Below are 22442 nucleotides of genomic sequence, written 5' to 3' on the forward strand. Positions count from 1 at the left end.
TTCCCAGTGCCTAGGATGTTCTGCCCAAGGTGTCTGGGCATGAACCACTCGTGCCATCTGGGCAGAGTCTGGAATGCCAGGTGAGGTACAGTTCCCACAGCACAGAGGCCCAGAGTAGCCATGAGCCTACTGGTAAGAAAGGGAGTTTGGGAGGATGCTGTCTCCCATGTGCTGGGTGTCTCAGTTCACTCCTCTCGGCTAGTCTGGGTCTGGCCCACTTTCTGGAGACCATCTCAGCTGTAAGATGGCTCCTGCATATGACATGGCCTGAGACTGCTGGACAGCCCCCTCCCATTCCAGAACTGTAGCCCTTGGATGGGAAGGAAGCTCAGAACTAGAACTTCCAGACCCAAGCCCATGCTAAACAAGGTACCAGCCACTGGAGATCCCCTGGGTGACTGTAACGTACTTACTTATCAAACCCTTGAATGTGCAGCTCAGAAGAGACATCAGGATCACTGTCCAGGAGTGTCCCGGGTTGACCTTTGTCCTGGTGTGAGACCGGGCCCCAGTGCCATTCTCAGCAGTGTAGGCAAGCATCAGCCCCAGGGCTCAGCTGATCCTTGGCCGGTAGGCAGGTGGCTCCTATGTGTTCCTGGGAATAAAAGAGGAGGCCTTCATTAGCCAAAACTACCCCCAGCTCAGAGCTATCAAGCCCGCCAGAGAAGCAATCCCAAGACAAACACATCAAGGGCCCCAGGTTCTGGGCTCCACACCACACACTCATCCTTCCCAGGCCACTGGGCCCTTTTCCTGGAAGCTGCCACCTCCTCTCTGTGGTCCTGTTTGCTCAGGTCTGGTTTACCCAAATGAGAGAGCCCTGTGAGGGTTCCTGGGCATTTCACAAGTGGGATTAGGCCTGAGGGGTTCTTGCACCACGAAGGGTACACGCTTGTAAATCTGAGAGGGTATATTATTTCATAAGCCAGCTCCATTCTCATTTAGCTTCAAATTACTCTCACCTTCACCCTGTAGTGGGTACATCTGTTCTCAAGGGCGGTCAAGGGCCTCATAGAAAACAGAGAGCATATGACATTTGTTTTATCATTTCGGAAGTCAGGCACGACCACATGCAGAAAAACAAGCAAGCAAATAAAACACATACTAAGACCCTCTACTCCCAGCCCCACCACCCTAATATCTGCTTATTTTATTTTATTACTATTATTATTATTGTTGTTGAGACGCTTGTAGTATATATAAATCTTACATTACAACTCCCATTGCCACTTATATAGTTCTCTTTTATTGAGGTACAGATATGTGTAACAAGACATTTGCCATTTCAACATTCTTCACATGTACAGTTCAGTGACATTAACTTATTGTCTTAGTTACCTAGTGCTGCTATAACAGAAATACCACAAATGAGTGGCTTTAACAAACAGAAATTTATTTTCTCACAGTTTAGGAGACTTGAAGAGCGAATTCAGGGTACTGGCTCTAGGGTAAGGCTTTTTCTCTGTCGGCTCTGGGGGAAGGTCCTTGTCTCCTCTGAACTTCTGCTCCTGGGTGATCTTCATGTGGCTTGGCATCTTTCTTCCCCCATCTCTGCTTCCTAGTTTGTGTTTAATCTCTTTTGTATCTCAAAAGAGATTGACTCAAGATACACCCTACACTAATCCTGCCTCATTAACATAACCAAGACAACCCATTCCCAAATGGGATTATAACCACAGGCATAGAGGTTAGGATTTACAACATATATTTTTGGGGACACAATTCAATCCATAACAGGTAGCTTATATTCATCATGTTGTTCAAACATCACCCTTACCCATTCCCAAATTTTTCCATCATATATTTTTAACAATATCTCTAAGACTAACATCGATGGAGATTTCAACATTTTTTGTTTTAATATGAAGGTCCTGAAGCTTCCTGGAAAACCCCTTGGATACAGCATGATCTGCATGGGGCTAAGGACAAGGATCAGGCCCAGTACCGGTAAACAAAACAAAACAAAACAAAACAAAACAAAACCCAAAAACCCTACTGCCATCGAGTCAATTCCAACTCATAGCTACCCTATAGGACAGAGTAGAATTGCCCCATGGGGTTTCCAAGGAGCGGCTTGTGGATTCAAACTGCTGACCCTTTGGTTAGCACCCTAGCTCTTAACCACTGCACCACCAGAGCCCCACAGGCCCAGTATGGGCCTGCAGAAGGACAGACGGGCCGCTCTGCTGCTGAGGACAGTCTGTGGCTGGTGGTGGAAGCTGGCACCTCCCCACTGTGGACGGCCAAGCAGTATGAAGCACAGAGGTGCCACATCCACCTCTACCTTCCTTCCTCTCCCCACTAGGCACTCGGAGCAGGAGCAGCTTGTGAGGCACCAAGAGAGCTGTGGAGAAGTGAAAGAGCAGCAGAGGGAGGACCTGAAACTCACTGTGTGCATTCGTGCTTGTGAGAGGCATGAGGCAGACCCAGGCTCTGAGAACTGTTTGCACGCCCGGGGTCTCTCCTGGGGCCCCTGCTCTCAAGCACAGAAGGGCAGAGGGTGTGATGTGCACTGGGCGCTGTGCTCTGCCTTGTCTCTGGCCCTCCCCAGCTCCTCCACAAACAGGAGCCATCACCCCGCCCTGACCTGTACAGCTTCCTCCCTCTGCACACAGCCCGCCCCCCACAGGATCAGGCAGCAGCCCTGCCTCGGACCCAGCCTGCCTGATGATGGGCAGTGGTCACACTGGCATGTACCTGTCACCTCGAGGAAAGGGCATTAACTCCACCAGCATCACCTCGACCCTGTGCCTGGCGAATGAATCCCACCCACGGGTACTTTCCTTTCCCTGAGCCCTAGACAGGCTGCATCAATAGCACAAGGCAAAACCAAAACGGAAACGGAAACCAAAGACCACATCCTGCTAGCTCGGCCTGCAGTCACCCCTGGAAGCCCATTGCTGGCTGGGGTGCCGCCCTGGCAGTTGAAGCCGCAGCTGTTAGAATAGGCTCCTTCCTGGGAGCTTCCTGGTCTGCAGGTTTTCCCCCCACAGAGCTGGCAGGAGCTAGACCAGGAGGTGATGGTGTGGCAAGGGTTTGGGCCCACCCCAGCCCACTCCCACCTCTGCCTCCAAGTGTGCAAGCTGCCCCCAAGCGCAGGTCCCAGGCTACAGGGAACATGAGGCTCCTTTGTAGCCTACATGGCCTGAAGCTGGACCTAAGCTTTAGGGGTGTATGAATGTGTAAAAGGAGCCCTGGTGATGCAATGGTTAAGTGCTAGGCTGCTAACCAAAATGTCGGTGATTCAAATCCACCAGCAGCTCCACAAGAGAAAAGACCTGGTGATCTGCTCCCATAAAGATTACAGCCTAGGAAACACTATAGGGCAGCTCTATTGCGTCCTGCAGGGTCGCTATGAGTCAGAATCGACTCAATGGCACACAACATCCACCACAACGGGAACGTGTGAAAAGTCCTTAAAACAACGTACGACACTAACACGTGGGTAGGACTTGACGCTTTTTCATGTACCTCACCTCATGATTCTCTTAGGAATCCTACGAGTTAGGGAAGGTAGGAATTACCACCCCATTCAGGCTCAGGACATTAAGAGATTTGGCCAATGCCACGCGGATTCAAGTCCTGGTCCTCAGGCTCCAGGGCCACCCCTTCTTCCCTCAGCATCTTCTCCCTGCTTGCCATCTAAATCTCATTCTGAAGGCACACATCTGCACCCATGTGTCTTTAACTCAGGGTAACCTACTTAGTCCATTACTTAAGTCGCTTACTTTGTAAACACATAGCCCCTTTTGTCCATGCAGTTTCTCCATCAACATGTCTGGGATGCTCCTGGAGGCCTAAAGGAGCAGAGACCCTTACCCATTTCAAGCTTTGTCCTCTCTACCCAAAAGGCACTTTCTTATCTTCCTTCCCCTGCAGCCCATCCACTCCCACTCCTCCTTCTAGACCCTCACACCTTACTCCTTTGTGAGACCTCCCCACAACTTCCCAGCTATTCCATCACTCAAGGTGCCCCTGTGGTGCAATGGTTAAGCACTTGGCTGCAAACCAAAAGGCTGGCAGTTAAAACTCACTCAACGGCTCTGGGAGAAAGATCTGGTGATCTGCTTCCATAAAAATCACAGCCTAGAAAATCTTATGGGGAAGCTCTACTCTGTCACATGGGGTCACTGAGTCGAAATCAACTGGACAGCATCTCACAACAACAACATTCCCACAGGACTTCGAGCATCCTTCTATTGAAACATGTTGCCCATCTTAAAATTATTTCCTATGTGTCTGTTGCCCCCACCACACTATGAATTCCCAGAGGCCATGGAATTTCTGTTGGATGGATGGATGGACAAACAAGGTGAAGGGTCCAGTTACATTCTTGGGTGACTGAGTCATCCAGCGTTGTTAACAAAAATAATAATGTCTGGCGTTCTTCTCTAATGTTTAGGCCACCATCTGGGAAGGGCTGTCTCCCCAAAAGCATCATAAACATTGGTTTACAATGGTCAGGGCTGCCTCTGCAAATGACAGAAGAAAGTCCTCTCTCCTTTTTCCCATCACCAAGAGCCATCACATGGACGGAGAGGGGTTGGTGGCTTGAGTCTGGACAATACAGAAGACATGTCCAATGTCACACAAGAAGGGCTGGGGCAGGAACAAAGCTTCCCAGGCATTCCGGGAGACACTGCAAGCTCCTACATGGGCAAGGGGCCAAGCTTGGGTTCAGGTCAGAGACTAACGACTATTCTGCCATTTCTACAGTGTGCGTGCAATTTCAAAAGGCACATCCAGCTTTCATGCACGTAGGATTCACTTCCCAAAGCGGTTTAACCAGCAGCTGCCGGCAGGAAATGTCCTCTGCATCGTTCTCTCTCCTCCCCTATAACTATTTAGGGTAAGCTGGACTTGCAGGATTGAGTCTCTGCTTCTCTGACAGAAACCTAAAAACCAAATCTCCCACCCCCACCTCCATGGCCTCAGAGCCTAAGACAGGAGCCAGGCAGGGTGAGGGCAAACACTACCCCTTTTTCTCTCCCATTCTTCTCTTCCTGGTTGTTGTTGTTAATTGCCACTGATTCGGCTCCGACTCACCGCTACCTTATGTGTAACAGAACAAAACGCTGCCCAGTGCTGAGCCATCTTCACGAGCCCGTGTCTGAGTCCATTGTCGCAGCTATTGTGGTCCACCCATCTCATTGAGGATTTCTCCTTTTCATTCTCTTCCTTAGCCCTCCCCAAATCATCCCCACTCCAGACACTCACAAAGAGAAGATGCTTCTAAAATCCACTGGGGGGACCCTCTCCTCACTCAAAGCCTGCCAGTTCTTCCCACATGACCTAGAACAATTGCCTTTATTACCCTTTAGTAAGACCGACCCTGACAACTTCCCAATCGAAGGAGTGGCCCATGCTCAGCTACAAATGCAACTGGTCTTCCAAATCCACCCCCTCCCAGGTGAGAGGCTGTGTCTTGTCAGATCCCCCTGGGAACCAAGGCAGAGGCCTCTGGGGGCCTGACTGGCGTGGGGAAGGTAGATAAAGACAGGAGCCGGGTGTCCATTCTGGTTATTTGGCCCCACCATTGCACCATGTGCCCAACTCACTCGGGGCTTGGAATCAGACTGCAGTGCTTGAAGGACATCTCGCCACTCTTTCTTCTGCCTCACCGGGAGGCTGCCTTACCCTATCACCTTCCTCTCCTCCCTCCCTCCCCCATTTACGCCACTCTACCTTACACGCCCCTCCCAATGTGCCCCTCTGAACAAACCCTGACTGCCCAACCACTACCCCTTGGAGGGTGGTCCTTTGTCCGATACCCCTTTTCTTCCCTCCCCACTCACCCCCTGGCACTGGGGAGCTGCTGCTGGCTGCCTGAAAGGCTGGACAGCTGCTGGGCTCTCTAATTAGCTGCCTGGCTGCCGTCCCAGATGCAGGCATGTGTTACTGTAAAGAGCTGCCTCACCTCCCCTTCATCAATAATCCCCTATGCAGATCCCATCAGGCAGCAGCCAGGGGCCCTAGAATCCTCATCACATGAGACCTCACCAACAACTTGACTAGGAATTTATCCAGGTTCTCCCCATTACTGCCCGTGTCCTTAGAGTGTCCCACAGGTTACCCCACCTCACCACACCTTCAGGAGCAATGGGGACCTTGCCGTTTTGTTGCCTCACCAGCAGAGGCAGAAAGATGCCTAGCCTTCTAGGCTTTCAGAGGACAAGCCTGAACTGCCCCAACAGTGTGACATCCAGTGCCCTAACTTCTAGACTCTAACCTAGTCCAACACGAGGTAACCTGTCCAAGAAGTCCTGTATTAGCTGGTTTGTTTATTTGAGGGCTTATATTCTAGCAGTCTGGAGTCCCCGGATGGTGCAAACAGTTAACGCACTTGACTGCTAGGTTTGACTCCACCCAGAAGTGCCTTGGAAAAAAGACCTGGCAATCAACTTCCGAAAAATTAGCCATTGGAGACTCTATGGACCACAGTTCTACTCTGACATACATGGGGTTGCCACGAGTTGAAACTGACTCGACAGCAAGTGTGTTGTTTTTTTTGTTTTTAATACCAGCATGTTTACAAATATTTACTGCATACTCGCTGAAGGCCAGGCAGTGAACAAGGGTGAACAAGATGATGCTCCTGGCCCCACAGAGTTCACAGGCTGATGGGGGAGAAAGAATAAGTGCTTTGATTTCTAATATTATGCCATGAAGAAGGGAAGGCAAGTGGGGGACAGAAAGAACCTGGGCACTGTAGACCACGTCTTAAGTTTCTCTAAGAAGGTAGCAGTTAGGCACAGACCAGAAAAATGAGAAGAAGCTATGCTAAGAGCATTGGGAAAAGCATTCCAGGCAGAGGGAACAGCAAGTGAAAAGGCCCTGAGGCAAGAACAAGCTTAACAAGTATGAGAAACAGCCAGAAGGCATGAGTAGCTCCAGTCAGTGTGGTTCTGATGCAACTAATACTCTGTCTGTGGGGATGAGCATGGGACAAAAATAAATAAATAAATAAAAACATTGTTGTCAAGTCAATTCCTACTCATGGCAACCCCATGTGTTACAGAGTAGAACTGCAATCTTTACAGAAGCAGATCGCCAGGTCTTTATCCTGTGGTGCTACTGGATAGGTTCAAACCAACTGCTAGGTGAGCACAAACCATTTGTGCCACCCAGGTCTGGCCAATCAGAGCATCGCATTCCCCTGGCTCAGTGATTGGTTCAGGGATAGGCACATGCTCCAATCAGAGCAATTCCTGGGACTTTTGTTGGAGTGACCAGAAAAGGGGCACTCTTTTTTACTGCACTTGGGCTGTGAAGATGTAGGTCTGAGGTTGACAGAGCAAAAGAGGAAGCAGTCTGAGAGAAAGAGAATGAGACCAAGTCCCAATGGTATCCATAGAATAAAAAATACGAACATGGAAACCAGCGATTAGGAATGACCCTTGGGAAACCCCCTAAATGGCATCCGAGGGCCCCTCACACCACCAAGTAATGAGTTTTTCCTCTAATGGGGAGCAAACAGCAATAACACACTGGTACTAAAATTTTTTTTTTTTTTTTTTTTTACTACTGACTGCTATTCTTAACAAGGTAATGCCAACCTACTTCCAAAAAGACAGACTACATATTTGCAACGAGGGAGGAATACATACGTCTTTCATTTGGGAATCTTGCCTGCTTGTTCCTTTGATGTATGCCTGTATTATAAAAATAGGGAGAGATTTATTCCCAGATAAATCAAAGGGAAGTTATAATTGGCTGTCACCACAAGTCCCAAACCTCTGTCCCAGGGAGAGTAATTAAGGGATTAGACACTCTCTGCCCCTTATTGCAAAAGTCACCTGGTGGTCCCTACAGCGCCAGCTCGGCCAAGGCAAAGCCCCAGTAGCCAAGTGAACATCATGAGTCGGCTGACAATACCCCTGCAGGCAGGGGCTGGAAACTGTGCAGGTCCTATTCAACTGTTGTTTAGCAACTGCATTTATTAACGAATGAAGGGAAAGTGAAATCTTTTGACCGATGGCCTGGAATTTCCATCTGCTTGTGATCAAAAGAATTTAAGTAATTTTGCCAGGCCCCAGAGTACTACCTCTAACCTGCACTTTTCAGTTTCCAACCAAGTAAATAACCCTTTTTGCTCAATCCAGTTTGTTGGGTTTTCTGTCACTTGCAATCCAGAAAATCCCAACTAACATGAGTGATTTTTCCCTCATCTGGAACATACCTGGTTTACACCAGGATCACGTATCTGAGCACTACCTGCCCACCTCGGCTGCTGCAAAAATCAGTAGTTCTACCCCTCAAAGGAGAGAAAAGGGAAAACTGAGAATAAGAAAGGGCAGACTCCTAGCAAGGTGGGTTAGTCACAGCAGAATGGCTATAGTTCTGGGGACTCCAAATTTCCCTTCTTGTCACTGCCCAAACTTTGTCACTTCTGCTTGACTGGTAGAGGAGGGGATGGGCCTGACTCTTGTCAGCAACCTAGCACACCTTGATTACCCTCTGCAAACAGGACATGTGAAGACTAGGGGCCTGGAGACAAGCCATAGCCAAGAACAGGTAATGCACAATTAATATTATTTCTACAAACTCCAGAACTGCACTATCCAATTTGATAGTCACTAGCTGCATGTGGCTATTTAAATTTAAATTAACTAAGAGTGAATAAAATTAAATATTCAGTTGCTCTGCTTCACTAGCCACATTTCAAGTGCTCAGTAGCTGCACGTAGCTTACAACTACCATATTGGACAGTGCAGATATAGAATATTTCCATCATCACAGAAAGTTGGACAGCACTATTCCAGAACTTCCCAAGAGTGACTAGAAGGCCACCAAGCACACAGAGTTAAAGCTGAGCTCCACTGCCTTGTGCTTGGAAATCCTTTCCTTCTGAACAGACACCCTTGCCCTCCTCTCTCTCTCAGGCTCCAGGAGTTATCCAAGGCTGTCACTGTGAGATGGGGGTGGAGGGAAAGGGTTTAGCCCTTGTCCCATAAAGTCACCATCCTCTGTCTAAAGAGTGACTTATATTCAAGAGGCCAGGAGAAGGGCCCTAGTCATTGGCGAATGAATCCAGCCCCTAGGTCTCTGGCTATAACTCAGACCAGGAGTGCTGCTTGGGGTGTTTAAAAACTCTAAACCATTTACTGAGTGCCTTCTATGTGCCAGGCAGCACAGGTTATCTCATCAGTCCACCGCCACAAGCCTATGAGGCAGGCATTTAACCCCGATTTACTCAAGAGGCGGGGTAAGAGGTTAAGTGACTCGCCTAAAGCCACAGCTAGAAAACAGGAGGGCCAAGGTCTCTACTGATGCTCTAGACCGCTCATGAGAGATGGGTGTGCATGGACAGGAACAAAGAGGACTTGATTTACCTACAGCAATGGCCACCTAAAGGCGACAATAAGTTTTCATGGCAGAAAATCTCATGTAAGCTATCCCTTACAGCCTACTCAGGTCCTCCAGGGGCTTGGTATGCCTACCGAGGCCAAGTTCTTGAAAGAGACCGCATCGAACCCATAGGAAGGCTGTGGCACAGAAGGCAAACCTGGGAAGCTGGTGGGGTCAGAACATACTCATGTGGCATTTCTCCTGGGCAAAGAGGGGGAGGGGCATGGTGAAAATTTTGTTTTAGAAAGCTATCTGGACCATGAGTTCCTTATCTTTGTATCCCATGTACTGGATAACATTTGGCACACAGTATGGACTCAGTATCCATTTGTCAAATGGGGAAAACAGCAAGGTGCAGGTCCTCTAAGAGCAAGGGGTCTAGCCAGGAGCAGTCTGAAGAGGGAGATGCATTGACTGAAAGACTGAGGAATGAGGAGTGTTCTGAGGGGGAGACACGGCAGTCACTGTCTGCTCTACATCCCACCCAATCTGGACTGTTCCTTTCTTTCAAATAATGGCCCAGAGGAAAGGCCAGCATACACTTAGCTGGGCACTGACCCCGGCCACACCAGGTGCCTCCCCCATGAACCTTGCTGTTGTTAGCTGCTGTTGAGTCGGCCCAACACATGATGACCCCATACAAAATGGAACAAAACGCTGCCTGGTCCTGCGCCAACCCCATTATCGCTTGCAGATCAGCCCACTGTGATCCACTGGGTTTTCACTGGCTGATTTTCAGAAGGAGATCACCAGGCCTTTCTGCCTAGTCCACCTTGGTTTCAAAGTTCCACTGAAACCTGCTCAGCATCATAGCAACACCCAAGCCTTCACTGACAGATGGGTGGTGGTTGTGTATGTGGTACACTGGGTGGGAGTTAAATCCATCTGGGAGGTGAGAATTGTACCACTGAACTACCGCTGCCTTCTTCAGCCCCAGCAACCCTGGTCCTTCACTCAGCCTTTTGCTGGACAGCTCCATCTACACAGGAAGCACTAGGCCCATGCTCAAAATATGGCTCCAAACAACACGTAGGCAAGAATAATTAAGGGGAATGATATCTCAGTCAGCCTCTCATTAGCCACGTAATTTGACTGCTGAAAATAACTAATATTCCTTTTGACGAGGACCCATTACATTCATTAAGACAGCCTGAGGAAAGCCAGGAGGAGAACTGTCACCTCCCAGTCCTGCACATGACAGAGACCACATCAGGTGACTTAGGCCAGGTGGTGAACCCCGCCTTGGGCCAGGATCCCTGCTAAGGTGATGCAAATGATAAAGAATGCCTTAATGTAACTATAAGATAAGGAACAGATAACAATAACACACACATACATACTCCTAGAAAAACAACCTGAATGAAGTGCATGATTATATCAAGATAGCAGACCAAGGGCAAACACCTGCCTCCCTCAAGGCCCCAGAAATGACAAGAAGAGATACTTTACAGGAAGAATCAATCTATTATAGAACCAAAAAACAAGAAGACATGCCACTAGTGGTCCAGGGAAAACATGGACTCCCTGACAATGGAAGGCAAATGGGAATAACTTGATAGAGAAATCACAACCCAAAATATTAAAATCATTAAATAATAATAATAGCTAACATGCATACAGTACATAATATGTGGCAGGCACTGTTCTAAGTACTTTGGCATACATTATCTCATTTAACCCTCACAACAATCCTTTGAGATAGAGCCTATTATTATCTTCACTCTACAAATCAGACCCAAAGAGGCTACACAGCTTCCCCAGGTTCACAGGGCTAGTAAGTGCCAGGGCTAGGATATGAGCCCAAGCAGTGTGGCTGCAGTTTCTATGCACAGCCAGTGGAGCAGCTCTGGGTACTCCAAATTTGGAACCTACAGATCCAAGGCACAGGAGAGGCCCTGAGTAGTTGGTTACTGAATTGGAAGCTTCCAGGCAAGCCAGCTCTCCCCCATCTCTCTACCCATTTGTGCCAGGCAGTGGACCTGCAAGCCAGGCAGGGAGCTGGACACTGGGGTAGAGAGGCAAAGCAGAGGACCAGGCAGCTGCTGACACCCAGCCCAGCTCCTGACAGTCCTCAGCAGCACATGCCTGCTCCTGTCCCCAACCCGCGGCAGCCAGCTTGGGCACACAGAATCAGCATTCACAAAGAGGTGACTGGAGAGGCCCACACTACAATGTAAGGAGCACACAACCAAGACACACTGATACCATGAAAGAGGCACCGAATTTAAAAACGAAGACGTTCTAGCCAGAAAACAAAATAGAGTCAACAGAATGAGTAATTTTAAACAGTATGATTAATATCTTTTAAGAAATAAGAGGAGATACCGAATTCATGAAACAAAATGAAAGAAAAAAAAAATGGCTGTTATCCAAAAAGTTAAAGGTTTTAGAAATGACAGAAATACACCATGGTTAGCAATGGTTATCTTTTGATAAAAGAATAAGGGTAACATCATTAAAATTTTATCTATGTAATATTTCTATTTTTCTAAACTTCTTACATTGAACATGTATTACTTTCAGAGTTGGGAAAGTTCTTTCTTAAAATGCCTGGCAAAAAGTAGGTGCTCAATAAAATTTTGTTGAACGAACTACTTTGCAAAGCGAAAGGAAGTCGATCCCATGCCCCGCACCAACCCTTGGCCCTATCCAGGCTGGTCCATCTCACTGTCCCCCACTCACACCATACATGCTCCCAGCTCAGGTCTCTGTTCACACTATTCCCCCCACCTGGCATGCCCTTCTCTCTCCTTTCTGTTTACCCACATTTGCCTGTCCTTTAAAGTCCACTCAAAGATTACCCTTGTTAAGGAAAGGTTCCTGCATCCTAACTTACCCGCCACAGTCCCTCCTCCCCCAAGCCTCTTAGGGCATCTAATCTTCCAGGGTCACCATTGCAATATTGACAGCTTTTACGTCCTTTACCTTTCAGGGAGTCCCAGTCTTGTCTCCCCAACTCTATCGTAGGCTCCTTAAAGACACAGAGAGGACGCCAGACTTCCTTATGTACGGCAATGTGCCCAAATAAAGCTGAGGAGCTTTCGCAAGAACATTCTTTATGTCAGTGGAATGAATGACGAATGAGCTTCTGTTCCTGGTGGGAGCACGAAGAGGAAAACAATTGTGGAAATGTGGTTACTCAACAGGGCTGGGCTTCACACAGACAGGCACTCCCATATGGGTGATGCCACCAAAATATGAGCCACCTGGTCCTAGAAAGCTTTGAACTCTCACCCCTTGGGCTGGGATCCAGAAATACCTGCAAACCCAGAGGGGATGGCTGGTAAATCTAAGTGGGAAATTTTGATGAGTAGGACATTTATGTTGTCGAAGAGTCTACCCACAGAATGCTTATTAGAAGCAGGGGAAAAAATAGTAAATATACAGTGAAGCAATTAGACAACACCTTGACCAAGTGATCACACTTAACATCACACATAAGTGGCAGATGGACTATGAGTGCCTCCGAATGTAATCTCCTGAAATGAATGCAACATCACTCACGTATATATATTCCAACCGGGAACGCACAAGCCAGAGTCTAAACAGGAGGTAACAACAAACTCAAAAGGAAGAACATTCCATTTTTTTCAAAAAAGGGTAGAGGAGGCTGTATTATTCAAAAACGTCAAAGTCATAAAAAGACAAAGAAAGGATAAGGAACTATTCTAGATTAAAGGAGACTAAAGAGACATGACAACTAAATATAGCACATGATCCTAGACTGATCCTGCAATGGAGAGGGGAAAATGCTTGAAAGAGCATTACTAGTCCAGTTGACAAAACTGGAATGCAAGCAGCAGATTAGATAAAGTACTGTATCAATGTTCAATTTGCTGAAGGTCATGTGAAAAAATATCCTTATTCTCAGGAAATCCACAGTGAAATATATAAGGATAAAGGGCCATGATGTAGGCAATTTATTCTCAAATGGTTCAGAAAGAGTGCAAATAAAAGCAAATAGGGCAAAATGTTAAAAATAGGGGATCTGGTTAAAGGGTACACAAGTATTCTTTGTTCTGTAAGTTTAAAATTATTTCCAAATAAAAAGTTTGGAGGAAAAGAAAAAAAAAAAAAAGAAGGGACCCTCCCATTAGGACAGAGGGTGGGACAGAGGTGGAGCAGACACAGAGGGTGAATCCAGGGATAACCACACTGGTCATCTAATGTCTTCATTGGACACAAAAGTTCTAGCTCTGGGATTTCTGTCTGCTAAAATGTTCCTGGTGGACACATTTCCTCTCTCAACCTGGCTTTCCCTTTTTCTTGCTCTCCCATCGATTTATTCCTTCTCCCCAAGATCAGCCATCTTCCAGGCCTCCCTCCATATTGGTGCCATAAAACCCATTGTCGTGGAGTCAATTCTGGCTCATAGCAACCCTACAGGACAGAGTAGAACTGCCCCACAGAGTTTCCAAGGAGCGCCTGGTGGATTTGAACTACCAGCCTTTTGGTTAACAGCCTAAGCACTTAACCTCTACACCACCAGGGTTTCCTATTGATGCCATAGGATAGGGTTAATCTTCTGCATCTACTCCATTATGTAGTTAATATTTTCTACACTTTCTGGAGATGTTTCGACACCTGTTTTGTCCACAGCCCCATAATAATGAGTCAGGTTCTACTTGTTAAACCACAGCCTTCTGATTTTATTATGGTATTTTATAGCCTTTAGGCCACATTCCTTCCATCTGAGAGACCTCACACATGCTTTCTAGGCTGGATGTCCCGTTTCCAACACCCCTTGATTCCAAAGAAAACCCCCCAGGCAAAGGCACAGCTCCCCTCCCCAGGTTCACTCATGTGTGTCACACTGCTGTGTCTGGTCACTTTAAATGACGCACTGCAAGTCAGCTGACAGAGTCTCTTTAAGCTGCATCATGAGGCCTAACCATCACATTGTACAAATTCATTCGTTTAATTCAGAAATTTCTATGTACGTTTTTCATGCACAGGTCATTGAAGACCGGGAGCTAAGTGGTTGGAGGATGAAACCTGAAGCACAACAGCTGGGTGGGTTGTTTTCAAAATGTTCAAAATATAAAATCTTGGAAATTCTAATATCAAATACCAGAAAATCAAGAATAGTAATGACTTAGATTCTTATAGCGCTTTTTACTTTTATGTGCCCTTTCAAAATTTCATCTCATTATTCATGCATTCATTCACCAAGTACATGTACAAGCCACTAAAAGAAAGACCCAGGCCCAAGCCACTAGACGCTGACATTCTATATGATTCTGGATTGCCCACCTGGCACGCTAAACCTATGCTTAGGATACCAGCGATGACAGGGCACCAAAAAAAGTTCTTTTAAAGGAGAGAAAGTGAGAGAGAATCAAAGAGAAGCTATTGTAGCTTCAGCACACATGTAAATTTTCTCATTTCTAAAACATAGTTTTACATGATAATTTAGAAGTACATTAATTTATTTTTAATTATTTATGGGACCCTAATCTCATCAGTGCTAATGGCCTCTAAAGGTCTTGATCCAACGTGAGTCTGGGGAAGGCCCAAAGAGTAAATTAGGGGTTGCAATCCTAAATGCCAACAATGGTCAAGCAGGCAACCCAAATTAGTGAAGACCTGAGCACTACTGAGAAAGCAAGACTGCCTGGACTGTGTGATGGATATATCGGAGGAAGGATGAATGGGAGAGAAGAACAGTTGAGGATGACTCCCAGATGCTGACTTGGGCAATGGCAGGGTATCCCAGAAAGAGGATACAGGAGGAGGTGCGAGTCTGGAAGTTTGGAAGGCCCAAAGGACAGGCAGGAATGGCCAGCTCTAGGCTGAAGACAGGTTTAGGAGGCAGGCTGGAGCAGAGGAGGAGAATGCTGGGGCTAAGGTGAGTGGGGTGACATGTGGGGCTGGCACTGGGGGGGCGAGCGCTAAGGAAGGACCCGGGAGGCAGGAAGACACGCAGGAAAGAACTCTGCTAGGAAGTGGAGGTAGGAGAGGGTCAGAGGCTGTGGCAAGTCGGTCACGGACTGAAAAGACTTAGCAGCACAGAGGTCAGTGGTGACTATTTAAGGATGAGGAGTGACTGCAAAGGGAGTTAATAGAGACCGTGTGCATGGATGACCCTTTTGAGACATTTGCCTGTGAAGGGACAGAGAGAGAAAAGGTGTTGGAGAAGCAGAAATGAGGGGACTGTCCTTCTTCCCTCTCTCCTTTCTCTTCTTATTTTATTTTTAAAAGATAATAGAGACTACTACTAGTTGCCTTCGAGTCGACACCAACTTATGACAACCCCATGTGTGTCAGGGTATTACTGTGCTCCATAGCGTTTTCAATGGCTGATTTTTCAGTAGTAAATTGCAGGCCTTTCTTCCAAGGTGCCTCCGGGTGGACTCAAACCTCCAACGTTTTTCTTAGCAGCTGAGCATGTTAAACATTTGCACCACCCAGGAACTCAGGATGTTTAAATACTAAAAGAAGGCCATAGCGAGGGAGAGGTAGTAAGTGGGATATATGTTGTGGGTCACACACAGGTCCCAAGGGTATCGGAAAGGTGCACCATAAACCATATTCTGATGCAGACAGGACACATGTGCCATCATAATCTCCTTTACAAAGAGACCCAGGCATATGAAGTTAAGTGTGGCCTACCTAAGGCCATACAAATATAGATACGCTTTATCCCAGGCTAGAGCTCAAGTGATGCAGTGGTTAAGAACTCGGCGGCTAACCGAAAGGTTGGCAGTTTAAATCCACTAGGCGCTCCTTGGAAATCCTATGGGGCAGGTCTACTCCGTCCTATAGATCGCTGTGAGTAGGAATCAACTTGACAGCTATGGGTTTTTTGGTTTTAGAGCACAGGCCTCCTGGCTCCTAGTCCTGGGCCCTTCTTCCAGACCAGCCGTTCTCAACAGGGCCTCCCTCTAGGGGGACAGCTGTCACCACAACTATGGGTGGGAGAATGCTACCAGCACTTAGTGGGTGGGGGCCTGGAATGCCGGATGTCCTGCAATTCCCAGAACAGCCCACAAAAGGAAGAACTCTCCCACATGACTGTAGAATGTTCCACTAGACATTCACGGAGATGAAAAGCTCATTTATAATTATCTGTGTTTAGAACCTAATTCCTTTCTGAAATAAAACACAGAGGATTTTTGCATGAATCTTCCAGGAGTGTCACTAGAGTGTAAACTGAGGAGATACTGCACTTTATGTTCTTTGGAACTTTACCAAGTGCCATTCAACATCTTGGAAAATCACATCAATCCCAGCAGCATCTCTCCTGGTATCTGACTCACCCACACAACACACCTGTATCTGTGGGTATTTGTGGCTGCTACGTTCTCTGCGATTCTGTGAACAGGTTCAAGCATCTGACGCCTTCCTTCTGCCTTCTGTGTAGTCACACCCACGCGTTTACATATTAGAATACATGATACTGTATTAAAACTTTCCCTTTATTTCTCTTTTATATTACAGTTAAAGCATATATTGACTTTTTAAAATTATTTGTATGTATACCAAAAAAACAAACTCATTGCCACTGAGTCAATTATGACTCCTAGGGACCCTATACAACAGAGTAGAACTGCCCCATAGTGTTTCCAAGGCTGTAAATCTTCACGGAAGCAGACTGCTACATTTTTCTCCCATGGAGTGGCTGGCGGTTAACAGCTCAGTGCTTAACCACTGCATCACCAGGCAGAGGCCTAACAAGTGTAATGAGTACCCAGGGGCAATCTCTAAGTTTGGACCCCTGCCTCCCTTCCCCTCCACCTGCCAGACTCACCTGGCACCTGCTTGGACTTGTGCCTGGGGGCAAATGCCCCCCCAACCCCTCTCGCTATGCCTCTGCCACCAAGGCTCCTCAATTATGTGTATAGGCAGGTTAAACTATCTATGAATTTTATTTCCGATAATTATGAGGCATTACAAATATTTGTTCATTAAAAAGGGGACACTGGAGAAGCACTGTTGCAAACCATGTCCCCCTAGAGGCAAGAGAAAATTTACAATGTCAAGCAAGGATGAAGGAGTGAGCAAAATCAGGTCAGCTTCAAATGATCAATCCCACCAAATAAATTCAATGGTTTTTTTTACTGATATCAACATCAAACTCCTGGGTGATGGTGCACAGACAACATGGTCAACCCACTGAGGCTTAAGAAAACTATCCAATTGGGCACCTTTGGGAATTTCATTTCCTTGATCAATTCAAATTATACTATATCTCAGCATTTTCCAGCATAACGATAATAGGTAAAAGACCACAGACATCTGTAGGGGCCAGGGAAATGATAAATGGTTCAATGTCTGGAAGCAAAAATGTGTTTACAGGAAGTCAAAGAAACAGGTGCCAGGCTTGGTCTGGGGCATATCTTCCTTAATGGATGAGAAGATGAGTAAACAGTATGTAAGAGGATGCTTAGGATATTTATGGAAAATGCTATATCGTGAGGAATCATGGACAAGAATAGGGATAGAGAAATGACCCCAGAGGACCTCCAATAGGCTAAAAAGATAAGGCCAGAAATATAGTTCAAACTCTGAAAAAAAAAATTTTTTTTTTTTTTTAAGGGGCTGATTATTTAAGGTTGCAGGGAAGGTGACCTAAATTCCCACAGGCATGTCCATCACTGCCACACAGGGACAAGGAAGGGGTTAGTTTAAAAAAAAAAATTTTTTTTTTAAAGATGTGACTTTCAAACTGGCTATTACTGAAAATTTTTATCAAAGATTCACTAGAGCAATCCTGATCAAAAGGGGGAAAAGCAGAACTTTGAATTCTCATGGAATCCAGACTTTCTGGAGCCACGGAGGCTGGATGAAGCCCTGAAACTTCCACCCTGACATAATCTTTAACCCTTAAGCCAAAAATATCCCCTGAAGTTATCTTAAAACAATAGTTTAGCTTAACTAGTAAAGGATATCTGCCTTGAACACTGTGTTCTTTTAAGTCTACCTATATGGGATCAACAGCAACTTGAAAGATTAGATAAGAAACTTAGGTGGCAGTGAGTTTATGTTAATGGGAGAGGAACAACTTGGAAAAGGAGGGTGCGAATGGTTGTACAACTTGAAGAATGTAATCAATGTCACTGAATTGTACATGTAGAAACTGTTTAATTGGTGTATGTTCAGCTATGTATATTCTCAACAACAACAGAAACAAAACTATTAAAAAAAAAAGAGAGAGAGAACAATAGCTAACTCTCATGGATTGAATTGTGTCCCCCAAAAGTATCTGTCAACTTGGCTAGGTCATGATTCCCTTGTATGATCGTCTACCATTTTATCTTCTGATGTGATTTCCCTACATGTTGTAAATCTTATCACTATGATGTAATAAGATGGATTAGCAGCAGTTACATTGATGAGGTCTACAAGATTAGGTAGTGTCGTAAGACATTCTCTTTTGAGATATAAAAGAGAAAAGCAAGCAGAGAGACATGGGAACCTCATACCACCAAGGAAGCAGTGCCGGGAAAAGAGTGCGTCCTTTGGACCTGCGGTTCCTGCACTGAGATGCTCCCAGACCAAGGGAAGACCTTCCTCCAGAGCCAACAGAGAGAGAAAGCCTTCCCCTGCAGCTGACGCCCTGAATCCGGGCTTGCAGCCTACTTCCTGTGAGAGAATAAATTTCTCTTTGTTAAAGCCATCCACTTGTGGAATTTCTGTTATAGCAGCACTAGATGACTAAGGCACTCCATAGTCTGAGGACACTTGGAGACTGGGGAGAAAGAAGGGGGCAGCCTCTGGGCTCAGAGCACTAATAGGAGATGGAGACACACAGGGCTTTTAGATTCTTTGTCTGGCTCTCCATTAACACTTGCAACTCTACGTCATCTCTCCTCTCAATTTCCTCATCAAAAAATGAATAAAACACGATGGAGCACTGTAAATTTCCTCATTATACATTTTTTGGTTGTTTTCATGTTTTTCCAAGAGCTTTTATATATTTTTTATATTTTAAAAAAGTATTTATATATTTTAATATTTAGTGGCACAAATAGTTAAGCCCTGAACTACTAGCCGAAAGGTTAGTGGTTCAAGCCTAGCCAGAGGCACCTGAGTGGAACACAGGCCTGGTGGTCTGTCTCCTCTATGAAGCAGTTCCACTCTGCACACACGGGGTCATTATGAGTTGGAATCAACTCTACGGCAACTAGCAACAACATTATGTTTTAGTATATCTTATTTTATATTTTAACATTTCATACAGAAAATATATTTTAATATATCATATTTTTTTATTTGAATATATTTTTTTTAATTGCTGTTGAGTTGATTCTGACTCGTAGTGACCCTGCAGGCAGAGCAGAACTGTCCCATAGGGTTTCCAAGGCTGTAAATCTTTATGAAAGCAGACTGCCATAACAGAGTGCCTGGTGGGTTCGAACCACAGGCCTTTCAGTCAGCAGCTGAGCACTTCATCATTGTGCCACCAGGGCTCCTTATTTAAATATATACATATTTAAAGTATAAAATGTAAATGTTGAATGTCCAAAACCAAAAAAACCAAACCCGTGGCCACCGAGTTGATTCTGACTCATAGTGACCCTATAGGACAGAGCAGAACTATCCCACAGAGTTTCCAAGGAGCGCCTGGTGGATTCAAACTGTTGACCTTTTAGTTCGCAGCTGTAGCACTTAACCATTACGCCACCAGAGTTTCAGCAGGGATTAATAAACAAACTGACTCTCAAATGAGTATCTGCCTTACTTCCCAAGTGGAAGTAGAGGAACAAGACTCACTTGGACTTCAAAGAAATATCCAGATACAGGAAATGCCTTCAGAAACTAGTTTACGAGCCTGTTGGTACAGCTGATCCTGCCAAGGGGCCAACAGGACCTCACCCATGTTACAACACAATGCAAACACCAAGCAGGTACCTCTCGCCCTGAGGACCAATCTGTTCATCTCAGAGCAATGGCCCTGGGAAGAGGAAAAGCTTCTTGGTTTAGGAGTCAGGAGGTGATTAACCCACAGGCCAGGCAGGACTGAGTCTAGGGTGAGGCGAACGAGGCACTCACCTTCCACACAAAATTCAGAGAGATGATATTGTAATGCAATATCTTAAAAAATCAAATAGGCAAACTCTGGCCACAGGCTGTAGCTGTGCTGAAACCAGGGCTGGGATTAGGGCGAGGCCAAAGAGGCAGGTACAGGTCAACTCTGTCTGTATTTAAAATGGTCACTCTCTGCATGCAAGCTTTGGCATTAATTCTGATTTGTTAAAAAATATTACCTTAAAATAGTTTAACTTGCCCAGAAGACATGGCCCCAGACCCTCTGTTAGCCCAAAACTAAAACCATTCCCAAAGCCAACTCTTCAAAGATTAGACATAAAATGATACTGGTAAAGAGTGTGCTTCTTAGCTCAAGTAGATACAGGAGACTAAATGGGCAGCTCCTGTCCTGAGGTGAGATGAGAAGGCAGAGGGGGACAGAAGCCAGTTGAATGGACACAGGAAGTACAGGGTGGAAAGGAGGAGTGTTTTGTCACATTACAGGGAGAGCAAGTAGGGTCACATTAACAATGTGTATATAAATTTTTGTACGAGAAACTAACTCGAACTGTAAACTTTCACTTTAAGCACAATTAAAAAAAAAAGTTTATCTTGATTATGGAGTGTTTTGGTGCCCCTTAAAATTTGCATTTACTCACTTTACCTTATTCCAGGCCCTGGAGGATGAGGCAAGCTCCTACACTGAGAAGATGCTGGGCAGAATTTCCAGAAAGGTGCTGTTAATCTGCCCTTTATACAGGCCAAAGAGCCCCAAATCAGATTCTCCCTAATTTCAAAAGGGTAGTACTGTTCCCTCCCTTCGCCCCCAAGGGGCATTTGGAAATGGGAGAAAGGAGTTTTGGTTGTCATAATGATATTCAGTGTGCAGTAGCCAGGGAGGCAGAGAGGCCCTGCAATGTTCAAACAGTCGCCCATAACGAAGTCGTGTCGCACCATGTTTTGTTTTTTTGATGTAATACTATTAATGTCTACAGCCCTTTACCTGCAATTTTGAAATCCAAAATGCTCTAAAAACCAAAAGCTTGTCCTTAATTCATATGCTGGCAAAACCTGTTTCTCTGTTGAGAAACAGTACACAGCACCACAATCTCTTATCTGAAACCCGTATTCAGAATTTTAAAAATTTTACCTTAAATTACATAAACCTTACCTAAAATTACATTATAGGACAGCAGCCCACAATCAAAACACACTTAGCAAAATCTATGAATACTAGCAGTGTTTCCTTCCGCTGTCGCTATGAGTCAGAACCAACTCCTCTGCACCTAACAACAACAACATGAATATTCACACCCAGTAGCATAGATTAGGAGCCCTGGTGGCACAATGTAAGGTCAGTGGTTCAAATCCACCAGCTGCTCCTTTGGAGAAAAACCTGGTAATCTACTCCCTTAAAGATTACAGCGAAGGAGACCCTATGGGGCAGTTCTACTCTGTCATGTGGGGTCACTACAAGTTGGAATTGACTCGACAGCACACAAAAAAACAGCAGTGTAAATAAACCATCAACGGCCTCGTGTCAGCTCAGGTTGGGTTTTGGCAGCATATGAATTAAAAGACGAGCTTTTGGTTTTTATAGTATTCTGGATTTTGAAATTGCAGATAAAGAGTTGTAGACATTAGTATTACATTTAAAATAAATAAATATATATATATATAGTTGCCTTGGAGTCAATTCCAACTCATGGTAACCTCTCAAAAAAAAAAAAAAAACCACTGCCGTCAAGTCAATTCCAACTCATAGCGGCCCTACAGGACAGAGCAGAACTGCCCCATATGGTTTCCAAGGCCATAAATCTTTATGAAAGCAGACTACCACATTTTCTCCCACAGAGCAGCTGGTGAGTTCGAAGCACTGACCTTTCAGTTAGCAGTCAAACACTTCCGCCACCAGGGCTCCCATAGAGACCTCATGTGTGTCAAAGTAGAATTGTACTCCATACAGTTTTCAGCGGCTTATTTTTCAGTAGTAGTAGAGGCACCTCTGGGTTGACTCAAACCTCTAACCTTTCAGTTATCAACCAAGCACGTTAACCATCTGCACTATCCAGGGACTCCATCATTTTATTAGGTTTGCTTAAAGGAAAAAGGAAGCAGATTGG

At 45.6% G+C, this 22442-nt stretch overlaps 1 protein-coding gene across 15 annotated transcripts in view; it reads right to left on the reverse strand.

Annotated features, from left to right (window-relative positions):
- The window catches only part of TMEM229B (transmembrane protein 229B), a 57753-nt gene that overhangs the window by 17818 nt on the left and 17493 nt on the right, over positions 1-22442 (reverse strand). For 11 of the 15 annotated variants that reach the window (XM_049898895.1, XM_049898904.1, XM_049898891.1 and 8 more), the window contains 2 exons: positions 12274-12442; positions 414-595 (listed from right to left, as the gene is read on the reverse strand). The gene's annotated coding sequence lies outside the window, so the exon portion shown is untranslated. Of the gene's footprint in view, positions 1-413; positions 596-2697; positions 3068-7607; positions 7653-12273; positions 12443-22442 lie in introns of those variants that run through there. The other 4 variants (XM_049898896.1, XM_049898906.1, XM_049898898.1 and 1 more) reach the window with 3 other exon arrangements.

Source organism: Elephas maximus, chromosome 10 (assembly GCF_024166365.1).
Source record: "Elephas maximus indicus isolate mEleMax1 chromosome 10, mEleMax1 primary haplotype, whole genome shotgun sequence".
NCBI lineage: Eukaryota > Metazoa > Chordata > Mammalia > Proboscidea > Elephantidae > Elephas > Elephas maximus.